Consider the following 12,491-nt stretch of genomic DNA (forward strand, 5'->3'; position numbering starts at 1 on the left):
ATAAAACAAGTTTGAACAATGTCAAAACAGCAAAATAAAAAAGGACCATGCAGAAATAGGCACTATATGGCATGTCCAAAGTTTATTTTTCTTTTTTCAAAAAAAATACTTGGTCAGATTTTAGTGGAAGTTGAGAAAAACTATCTATCAATTCATATGGCTATTCTGAGTGGATTGCTATTAACACGACATTCCATTGCGTTTCTCGTTGTTTTTTACAATCACGCGCAGGTCCGTAGAAGAAGCACACGTTTTGCATGTTTTACAGCTGGGGTAAAGTTCGAAAGCTGGCTTAAATCATGCAGCAATACCTAATTAGTAATTATACACGGTGCTTTTTCTCATTTTCCCTGCCTCTCCGACGAATTTACCACTTACTGTGCGCTTAGGCAAACAAAATGTATCCCGGCCGCGGCCAGCAGCAGCTCCGGCGACGTGGTCCAACGTATCCTGGCCGGTCTCACGAGTGACTAGTAGTAGTCCCAAAAGAAAAAAAAACAGAAACGCTGCTCCGCGGCGCTGACCCAATCAAACACAGGGGTGGCGGCCGGCCCGGACCGGGGCGGCCGTGTGCCCGTTTCCCGTGGCTTCCCCGGGTTGCCTGCCGTTGTCGCGCGTGCACGGGACGGCCCCGACAGCGAAGGGAGGGGGGCGGGTCGTTTCCCGTTGGCCACCGCGTACGTGCGAGTCGTGTCGCCTCCGGCTCCGGCTGCCCCGTTGATTTAGCCATTGTTTGGTTCTAAATAAGTCACTAATTTATAAGTCAAAAAATATAAAAAGTGATTTATTTTGCTAAATATTAATAACTTATAAGTCATCCCAACTTATAAGCAATAAGTAGCTCCACCCCATCTTAAAACTTATAAGTCACCACTTTTTGCGTGGAGCCCATAGCTTTTTCCTCGTGGGGCCCACGGCCAACCCTATCTCCTCTTCCCCTCCACCCACCCAACCCCGCGCCCAATCTCCGTGCAACCGTGCTGAAGCGGCCGCCGCTACCCCCTGCCGAAGCCCCAGTCGCCGAGCAGAATTCGCCATCGCCGCGAGCGCGGCGCGCGGCCGCACCTCGCCCGCCACCGCCGCTGGCTCTCTTTCCCGTTTCCCACTTCCCAACCGCCAGATCTCGGCGCCGCCACCGCCACCATGGCCGGCACGTCGAGGACGTCGAGGAACTTGCTCGGGGTGCCGCGCTCCGCCACGCCCGCCCGCTCACTCCGCCCACGGATGAAAATGGACGGGAACGGACCGGAAAACACCTCAACTGTTTCCGTTTCCATATTTTATTACGGAAAACGAGAACGGGAGCGGAATAGTCGGGAACGGGAGCGAAAACGGGATATTCGGGTTACGGAAACAGGCCGGAACTGGAAATTCTACCGGAATGCATTATTATTTAATCACCATTAACCTTGTATGAATATAACACTAAACACTCTTTTGCGCAAGCTATTTTTTTAAAAAAATGATCAATGTTTCATGTTTCCTATGATTAAATTGTGAAGTACATCGATTGATGTTGAGAAACAAGAGAGGGTATATAGTGTGCCAATTAAATTTTTACCATATTTTATAAATACGGGACTAATACGGGATCATCCCGGCTAAAAATGGGATTCCGCAAATATGGACGGAATATACCCCTTCCCGCTTACCGTACCGTTTCCGTATTTTTCCGTAAATATGGAAACGGGCCAGATAAATATAGAAATACGGACGGGACAAAATGAGATTTTGTCCGTCCATTTTCAACCTTAGCTGCGCGCCTCCGACGCCCGCGCGGACGCTGGTGCGGCGTGCGCCTCCGGCTGCCGCGACCGCTCCTCAGCCCGGCCGTCTCCATGGCCGCTGCCCAAATGCATGGCCACCGAGGGAGCAGGGCCCGCGCGCCATGGCCCACCGCCACCAGGCCCGTGCGGAGGAGGGAGGCGCTGCCGACGAGGGGGCGCGGCGAGGAGGCTGGCCATGCGGGCGGGCGGAGCTCGCGGCGGCCATGCGGGCGGGCGCCGGCCGTGCGGGCCTCCGTCTGGGTGCCTGGATCTCGCCGCCGTGCGGGCCTCCGTCCTGCGCGCCGTGAGTGCTCCACCGGTGGGGTGGGAGAGAAGGGGAGGGGGCGGGGGGGTGGTTGTGAGAACCGTCCAATTTGATACTATTTTAAACGAACCACCGGTCATTATCATCCAGATGAGAGTTAACACATGCTTGCTGGAGAGCGTGCCACGTGTTATCCCACATCTAGAGACACGAATAACCGACACGTCATTCATCCAAAATAATATCAAATCCGGTAGCCCCGGTATGTGCTCCAACATACGCCCAGAATCAGCATATGCACATACCGTTTACAATCGAATACATCGCCAATAATCCACAAAGAGCAGTTTTACAATACCAGAGTTCGAATCTTAATATTACAAGTTCAATATAGGAGGATTCAGCTAACTTCCAATACAAGCCTTGGGCTCACAAAAGCCATATTAAACAGGAACTTAAAATTTATTGCATTTACATGCTCTTACGGAGTTCGATTACGATAAAATCTACTACGATGATGATGTCTTGCTCAAGGACACCATCCCAGCCTCAACGACCTACTCCTCCCCCGTACCTGGAACGGCGGGGTAGAAGTGGCCGAACACCACTTCCGGTTCACCTGCAACTAGGGTTAGAAGCACCCTGAGTACAAAGGTACTCGCAAGACTTACGTGATTAAATAAACAAGGATTATGCAAAGGCTCAAGTAAAAACTTTAAGATTAAGTAATTATTGCATAAGCATGAGCTCTCTAAACTAACACCTAGCAAAATAAATTAATGCTGCCCGAACTCCCATTAAATTTTAGTTGATTAAAAGAGTAACATAACATACAATAAATCATTGCTATGACATGAATCCAAAATCAAAAATACCGAAACTCTCTAAGAGGAATTCGGCGAACCAAGAGCTTGCTCATATCTGAGAGCGCGGCAATTTGAATTGTTTATAACTTTGCAAGGGTGCACTACTTTACCCACACGACACGAGGACCATGCGACTCACCCAACCGGCCAAAGTTGGATAAGGGGGTACTCGCGTCAACCGTTCCCAACAAGGCTCAACCGTTGAGGGTACGCCCAGCTTGCGCGTGGAGACTTAGTTCTACCGAGGACATCTCTAAATTTTCCTACACATAGTTCCACTCAGGGACCCACTAAACCTCTCTGCATAGCCCTTGGCCACGTATCTGGGACCGGGCCCCAATGATTAAGTCAAAGAAGGTAATTGGCTCATCCGTACCATTATATTGGATATATGATAGCACGGAAAGGTGCTCAAGGCCGATGGCATCCACTCGGTCCTTAATCGATCCAAGCGGACTATGCCCATGTGACTTCATTCTCTAGGTCGTACCGTTCCGCTCAAATCTCCGTACTACCACTTCACTAACAACCAAACCAAACCAGTGCGATCAAGGGTAACCGGTAAATGTGATACTCCAGCTGTTCTTTCTAGTAAGCAAGATGAGTATTCTAAGCAGAGCTAAGCATCTAGGCAAGTTAAGTAATGATCTAACTAACAAGTGATAAGGACAAGGATAAACTAATCAAGGAAGGACAATGCATCAAAGTGGGTACAAGAATGCAATACGTACATAATTTATATACCTAACATTACCCGATGAGATAACTAAACTAATCAAATTAAATAGGTGCGAGGAATTATGCTTAGCTGCTTGCCTTAGTTAACTTCGGACTCGACCTCGAACAGGACTCTGGTCTCAGGCTCAACGGACTCGGTGGGCTCAACGGATTCGACCTCCGACGGATCGATCACTATAATGCATGAATGCGATGCAAGAATTATGAAATGAACTTACACAACAAGCATAAATCATGGAATAATTTGATAATGCAAAAATCATTACAAGAAACTCATGAAAATTAGATTTGCAGGAAAAACATTTTCCTATAACTAATCATAAATAGATCAATTTTCAACTACTCGAAACAAGGTAAATCAGAAAAGGCATGCAAACATACCCAAACACATCCAAGAAAATTATCATAGATACTAGGCATGATCACAAAGCTGGCAAAATTGGTTTCACCATTTTATCACTTTCCAGCCAAAAGTTCTGCATTAAACCATTTTCGGACAGAATAAACGAAAACACACTAAAACCCTAACAAACAGCAGTGAAACATACAAAACAACATTTTTCCTAAGTAGATCTCAGCGATATGAACCCAACAAAACAAGTTTCGTATTTTTCGAATCTATACACAAATTTCTACGCATTTTTCAATTTTGCAGACAAATAAAACATTACAAAAACCTAGCAAAATGCTAGGCGCACCCGAGGGCAGCCATCCTGGCCACCGACAGGTGGGCCTAGGGGGCCGGGCGGCACCACCAGGCCGGGTCAAGGCCAAGGCCTGCCTTGACCCAGCGCCTGGGCGTGCCCACGCGTGCGCGCGACGCGGCGGCGCCGGCGGACGGCTGCGCGGCGAGGCGAGGCCGGAGGGGCTCGGGGTGACGGTGCACGGCGTGCCCTAGGTGATGGCGAAGCTCACCGGCGGCAGCATAGGCGGAGAACGGCGACGAGGCGGCGTCCCGGCGGATGAAGGCGGCGGCGGGCGACGGCGCTCGTCGGGGAGGCCCTGCGGGAGGGGAGGGAGCCGGGTGAGGAGGGGAATGGGTCAAGGAGAAGGGGATGATGCTCCCCATGCGAGGAATCGAGGAGGGGTTCACCGGAGGCGACGAATCGCGGCCGGCAACAGAGCTCCAGGCGGCGGCGTCAATGGCGGCCGGCGGGTACGGGGCGATTCCGGCCGGGGTTGGGCTCAATCAAGTTTGGTGAGGGGCTGGGGAGGTGGAGGACAAAGCGGGGCAGGCTCTGGTGTGCGGAATCGAAGAACGGCGGCCGAGGTTGGTCGGGGCACCGGCGGCGGGGCAGCTCTGCTCAGCTCGTGCGCGAGGAAGAAGATGAGGAGATGGGGAACGCGGCCACGGGGAGGATATGGTCGATAAGGGCGCTCACGCGGCATGGCACACAAGGATGGCCGACGCGTGGAACGAGGTTGAACGCCGGCAAAGCCGACACGCGGCACGCCACGATGCGCGCGCGCCAGCGCTTCGCGTGTTCAACGTTTTGGGCCGTGACACTGGTGCATTATAAGTTTCTACAACCAAACAGTCTGTTAGCGTGCCCACCGGAGGGAAAGAATGATTCGCGCCGGCACGGGGCCGTGCGGTGAGCCATCGGCGGTGGCGTGTCGACCGGCATTTCCTAGCTAGCGCGCGCGATTTGCCGCTGGATTCGTGGCCAGATTACCCAAACTCTTCCAGGATGCATTCGCCAGATTTGCGTGCGCGTGGTCAGCGGCCGAGCTACGATGAGTATCGACGGGCAAGGGCGGCGATAAATGCGATGCGAGAGATGTTGGTGCTCACTTTGGACGACGCGTGGTCGCGTGATGTATCAGCCGAGACAGGTGGATGGCTAGCCTCTGCAGCTCTGCTACGCTGCTTGGCCGATGGCACGCAGCCCGGACATGATGATCCGATTGTATTCGCGAAAGGGGATGCAAATTGTGTAGCCATATAGGAGTATTGATGATTGGACTTATCTCTTCTCTAAAAGAACACTGATTGTTTTGATAATTAAGGACACGGCCACGATGATGAGTTCTTCAAGTTTCTATTCTTAAATGGCTACATAGGAGAAGCAGTACAAAGAAATGTACAATGAAACAAGCACTACTCTGAAAAAGGGTTAAAAAGCAGAGGCGGGCATGTTATCCGTCTCTGCTTCTTGCTGCTAGAAATGCTATGCGGACGACGGATGACCTGCCCGTACAAATCAAATATAAAAAAAGCATTCGGTGCCGCAACGTGATGGGGCTGACGGCCTCTCATGCCAGCGCTAGATGAGCAATGATGCCCAAGACCCTGACTTGCGGGAGCTCCGTGGGCACACCGACGGTAGATGAGGTGTCGGAGGGCGTCAGGGATGCTCGAGGAACGGCCGCACGCACAGCGACAGGGCGCGTGGCCGACGCCAGCTCAAGAGCTCGGCCTCCCTGGTGCGGCCGCGCTGGTTAGCCGGGCAGACACCGTGACACAGGAGAGTACCCTCCCTTCTCTTTCCCATCGCCCTCCCTTCTCTTCTCATGCGGTCGGTGCGGGAAGATGGGTGGCGGCTGGGGGGGCATATTGGCAAGCTAGTGTCGCCGGTGGCGACAAGGCGCGTGGTGGATGATGCGGCCAATAGATCGGCGGTGCTCGCGGGGCTGTGCCCCGGCTGGCGGCACAGTGAGCAGGTCGGCGAGGGAAGAGAAGGGAGGGTGGTGGGGGAGAGAAGGAAGGGGCAACGCGGCAAGAGAGGAGGGGATCGAGAGAGGAGGGAGGGAGGAGGAACTAGGCGGGTTATGTAGAGACTGTGCCGGCACGCGATTGCCGAATGGTGAGGAGGCGCGGATCGATGACGTGGATAGCGCCGGATCGGGGAGCGAGCAGGCGGTCTTGATGGGGGGCCATTTTCATAGGCGCGTGAGTGGGTGATTCGTCCCTAAAAATATTTTTTCAGGAGCAGGTCGGTTGTTACAGTAGTCCTGCTCCATTTGTAGAAGCGGGTTATATTTTGATCTATCCCTAAAAATAGAGAATGTAGTGTAGTTTTCTTCCATATAATTATGGGTGTACTGAATTATCCTTTCAAATTCTCAGCTCTCTTGCAAATTCAGTTATATGTGGTAGACCTGCTATAACTAGTTTTCCTTTTTATAATATGCTTCTAATAGTTTGTGTAAAAGTTATACTCCAGCACATTCTCTTTATATTTCTCCTTTCACAATAATTATTGAAACAAACTAATAATCCATCCCAACTCTCCCCATATTAAATATTTCTGCACCAAAAGGAGGCGGGGCAGCGTGACCACATCGCGACCGATTCTCAATCAGGCGGAAGGCCCAGATCGTGCGAATTTTGGTCATTTTGCTAAAAGAACAATAAACCTTTAGTGACGACCCACAGCCCGGCCTCCTCCTTCAAGATTTTTTTGCCAAAAAGCCCTCTCCCTTTAGCGAAATCAACCCATATTCCGACCTCCTCTCTCATGTAATTTTTTGGAAAACCCACAACTTTATTAAAATGAACCTGCAGTCCAACCTTCCATTTGGGGATATTTGCAAATAAAACTTTTAGTTTTACAAAATCAACCCGCCGTCCTAGTTCTTCCTAAGATATATTTTTAGAAAAACCCTCAAATTTTCATTAAATCAAATTATAACACATTCCATTCGTTACTTCTTCACGAGCAATTCTATAGGTACAATTTGAAAATCAAAACGCGTCAAAATCGTTCAATTTAGAAACTAAATTTTTTTGTAGAATAAATTTTAAAATTTAAGGCACTTTTGCAATTAGTTTGCACAATTGCTTACATGCGATCTATTCTACCTACAATTTAGACACCAAAGCATCTGCAAATTAAAAAATATTTAATACTAAAGTTGCTCTGAATTTCAAATTCAAAGCTTAGCTACCCAACAAAATTGTAAATTCAAAGCATTTTTATAATTTGTTCAACATAAGATCCTATTTTGCTAAAAATATAATGGCGTACCCCACCGTTGTTCTATGGCTTCACATGCTACCTTCACAACATTGTGGCATATTTTAATATAATTGCTACTTTCTTAAAAAATACCATCACGTCTATTAATTACCACATGATTAAAAGTCCAAATCTTCTAATTTCACAAATACATCAAGCTTCCGGCTAACTGTGCTTCGCCCTCCCTAATAAATAGTTTTACACCTCCTTTCATCACAACAATATATAGCAAAAAATATCACAAACCCTTTTTCCCGAAATAATATATAACTTAAATGATAGCATTACGATGATAGAAAACTCAAACTATCCTATAATTATTATATGCATGAACTGAAGTTCGTATGAACTAAAAACTTATGATGTGAAATACATGCCTCGTGCGGTAAAACGGCGAGCCTTTCTAGTATGGCAATGTATCAGATGCAAATTATTTTTTTTTGTACAAACTTGCAAACTTCTAATCTAGCATGTAGAATCAACATCCAACATATATTAGGGATTGAATAATTTTACACTTAACCACCCGCCACTAATCACACTTTATTGGAGAACTCTATGCTGAGGTAAAGAACAGCAAAGTCAACGTGGCCCTGACCGGCCGCGCGCCAAGACAGGTGACGGCGCGTGGCATCCACGCGGGACGAATTCAACGCTGCCTGCCTTCCAGTCCCCGGTCTCCCGCGGGTCCGCCTTCCTTGCCGCGCGCGAGCGGAGTGAGCGGCGGGTCGTTTCTCTTTGGCTGCTGGCGTGCGCGAAACCGTGACGACCCACCGGAAAAACATCCACCGGCCGTGCGGTTCATCGGCGGCGACGGTTCGTCGTGCGGTTTTTTACTTCCAATGACGACGCATTTCTTGGTGCGATTGACGGATGACTCGCGGACAGAGCAGGTTACGGCAAGTGTCTGGAACGACAAGAGCTGCCCGTTGCTTGCGGTTTGCCAGTGCCTGGAGATACTGCTACTCACGAGCTCTCCATTGCTATCCTGCGGCCGCCGCCGCCGCGCGCCGGGACGCGATGGTCCTCGGCACGCAGCTCCTCTACGCCGACTCGGGATGCGACGCGAGAAATGGTGGCGCTTTGCTTTGGGCGACGTGTGGTCGTGCGTGCCTCGAGGACCTGGAGCTACAGCTGAATGGCTCACCTACCCGCTGGTTGGTGCAGGGTGCTGCCGCGGCTGCTTTGCCATTGCCAGCCGCGTCGCTTGCCTGGGACACGCGTAGTTGCCCATCCGTGCACCACGCCCGCTCGCTCGGTGTGGACGAGGTCACTGAAATCACGTTTGGATTCTCGCGTAGTAGTCGTATTAGAGCAAGTATTATAAGAGCAGGCAAAATTTAACACGGAATAGAGAGAGAGAGAAAAGAGGGCGAATTGGCAGCCGGTGAAACCATAAATTTTGCTCTTAGTGGAGAGGGTCACCAAAGTCGTAAGGGGTCAGACTGGTTGTATACTAAAATTTGCTAGGTTAAAACTAAAGGGGGTTAAAATATTAGCAAGAATTTTATACCAATATCTTAACAAGTACTTGGTTAGGCGCGCTATTTTTTAATTACAACTAAACAAGTGCTAAAATTTATGAGCTCGCTTTAGTTTTGGCAACCAAACCAAGCAACCTCTAAATACGTTGAGAAACTTTCAAAGCCAGTGAAAAAACAATCAGATTCCGAATACCGATAGCCACATCTACACACTATTTTTTAGATAAGGGGAAAGAGAGTACCTAGACTTGACCTCGAAAGAGGTTACAACCGATTATTACAAAATTTTCAAAATATTCATATGTCAGAACACTGATAAGACTAACAGCCAACCCGAAAATTTTGATGAAGACGTTTATTAAGAGCAAATCTTATTGCTAAATCTCATCCATGATTGGCAAAGAACTGCATGACCAAAACCTTCATGGTTTGACATGCTTTCTGTATTGTTTTCTTGTCTTCATCACGCCTTTGTAGCTGTGCCTAAAATATGAGCCAATGGGTGTCTTGATAAAATACCTGCATGTGAGTTTAGTTGAAGATTTATCAAACACCATATCATTCCTACTAATCCAAATAGCTCAACATAAAGCAAATGCTCCTAACAGTTGTTTTTTTAATTTGGTTCCAGCCCCCTAAGCCAATTACCAAACAAATGAGTAATGCTATGAGGTAGATTTAAATCCAAAGCAAACTGTATGGCTCTCCATAGGAACTTGGCTACGTGGCCGTCAAAAAAGAGGTGTTGAATAGTTTCATCACTAGAACAAAAGCAACACTGTTTGTTACCCTTTCAATTCCGTTTTGCTAGATTGTCTTTAGTAAGAATAACACCTCTCTTTAGATACCACATAAAATTTTTAATTTTAAGTGGTATTTTAACTTTCCTTAGATGTTTGTCAAACTGTACATTACCATTGCTAATAAGTGCATTGTACATTGAGCTAACGGTGAACACACCACCTTGATTCAGATTCTATCGAAAAATATCAGCATTATTATTCAAACCTACATGACTGATTTGAGCAACCAAATCATGCCACAATGTAAGTAAGTGACCTGTCAAAGTTCTTCTAAAAAACACATTAAGCGGTACTCTACTAAAAACTGATGCTACGGTCACATGCTTTTTGCACACAATATTATAAAGTCAAGATATTGCTCTCTAAGTGTATGATTGCCTATCCACTTGTCCTCGCAGAATCTTATTTGATTACCATCATTTAAATGAAAGGACCCATGATTCAGGAAAGTGTTTGTAACTTTCATGAGACCAGCCCAAAAATGAGAGTCCCCTGATTTTTTTTTTGCACTTGAGCAATAGTCGTCTGATTCTCTAGGTATTTGTTCCTTAATAAACTTTGCCAAATGCCCTCTTCATTGATAAGTTTAAACAGTCATTTACTTAACAAGCACCTATTTTGGATATCAAGGTTCTTAATGCCTAAACCCCCAATTTCTTTTGGTTGACATAGAATACTCCATTTTACCAATTGGTATTTTTTCTTATGTTCATCAGATTGCCAAAAGAATTTTGACTGATAGTAATCCAATTTTTCAAGTACTCCTTTCGGGACTTCAAAAAAAGATAACATGAACATGGTTAAACTAGTTAAGACTGAGTTGATTAGAACTAATTGTCCGCCTACTGACATGTGCTTCCCTTTCCAGCTACTTAGTTTTTTCTCAAACTTCTCCTCAATGATCTGCCAGTCTGCATTGCTAAGCTTTCTAAAATGTATTGGAATGCCCAGATATCTAAAAGGATACTTCCCAGATTGGCAGCCAAAAAGTTGCGAATATTATTGTTCCATCTCTTTAGCTTGTCCAAAATAAAATATTTCACTCTTGTGGAAGTTAATTTTAAGACCTGATAATTACTCAAAAGCACATAGTAACATCTTCATGTTAGTTGCTTTCTCAATATCATGGTCCATGAAAAGAATGGTGTCATCAGCGTACTGCAAGATAGACAAGCCGCCATCTACAAAATGAGGAGCAACTCCCCACACTTGACCTTCATCCTTAGCTCTATTTATTAGGATAGTAACCTATGTTAGCGGATCAGGAATCAGCACAGGCAGTGAAAGAGAAAGGAAGCTCACTAATTGGAATCGTGCATACCCCAAGGCACAGAGCTTACTCCAACAATCTCTGTGAAACTAGTTGGCTAGGTAAAAATAGCAAAGCTAGGCTTAAAATTGGATCCAAAGGACTCATTTTTCATCCCCTCATTATCTTGCTAGCCAAATCCCCCCTCCGCTCGCTTTCTTCGCTGAGGGAGTGTGGCTCACCATCCCTCTTTGCACGCCCCTCCGCTCCCTCCTGCCGCTCCTCTCCCCGCTCTGCTATGCCTCGCCACGCCTTCCGCCCCTTGGCTCCCGCCCCCGCCTGCCGGAGCGACACCGTCTGTGGACGCCGACATCGCCGCTCCGAGCTCTCGCGGCCTCTCCACAACTCCCGCCACCACCGCCCCTCGGCTCCTGTCCCCACGGCCCCACCCACTAGAGCGTTGTCGTCCGTAGGTGCCGCCACCGCCGCTCCGAGGAATAGGTTCCTCTTACCTCGAGGATGCTCGCCGACCTCTTCTCCCTCGATAGAACCTTGCAGCCGGTGAGTAATCGGCCGGTCAAACTGGTGGCTAGCCGATTTTGACCCGGCTATGTTTACGAGGAATGAAGAGTGAGATTGACTGGTCCGTTGGAGTGTCCTGGAATATTGAGAGAATTTTAGCTAAATGATATTTTAGAGAGTGAGATAGAGAAAATTCTAGCTAAATGGATAGCGAAATGAGATTATAGAGAGTGAGATTTAGGTAAGTTTTTGAAGACCGATCTGCTGTGCAAGCTCATCCTCCACCGCGTCTTATGCACGCAGGCCCCCCAAGGCAATGGAAAAGTGTGGTGATAGGGTTTCAAAAAAAAAAGTGTGGTGATAGGAACGGAGCAGGCGCGCAGACTTGCTTTTGCTCCGTTCCTCTCCGATCCCTTTTCTTTTCTTTTCCAAAAAATAAAAGCTGATCCTTTTCTTTTTTTTTCCTTTTTTTGAGATTAAGCCGATCCCTTTCTGGAGGGAACGCCTGTTGCTCTCTCTGCCACGCAGGCAGCACACAGCACACGTAACGGGAGCGGCAGTGCGGCAGTGCCACACGGCAACGCATGGAGATCACAAATATCAGTCCACACGTAACGATCCAATTGTTCTTGCAGCACCATCATAACTACTAGAACTTTCATTCACAAAAACGTGGATGCAAAAGAGAACAGAATCGATGTCCAGCTCCTGACGGGAGTTAGGGGCATGTGTCGGTGTTTGAATCTAGGTGCTAATTATAAAAATGTTAAATTTAAACACTAGTTTATGCAAATATGAGTGTTAATAGAACGTGTTAAACTTTAACCGAGACTTAA

The sequence above is a fragment of the Panicum virgatum genome, chromosome 5K, assembly GCF_016808335.1.
Source record: "Panicum virgatum strain AP13 chromosome 5K, P.virgatum_v5, whole genome shotgun sequence".
NCBI classification, from domain to species: Eukaryota; Viridiplantae; Streptophyta; class Magnoliopsida; order Poales; family Poaceae; genus Panicum; species Panicum virgatum.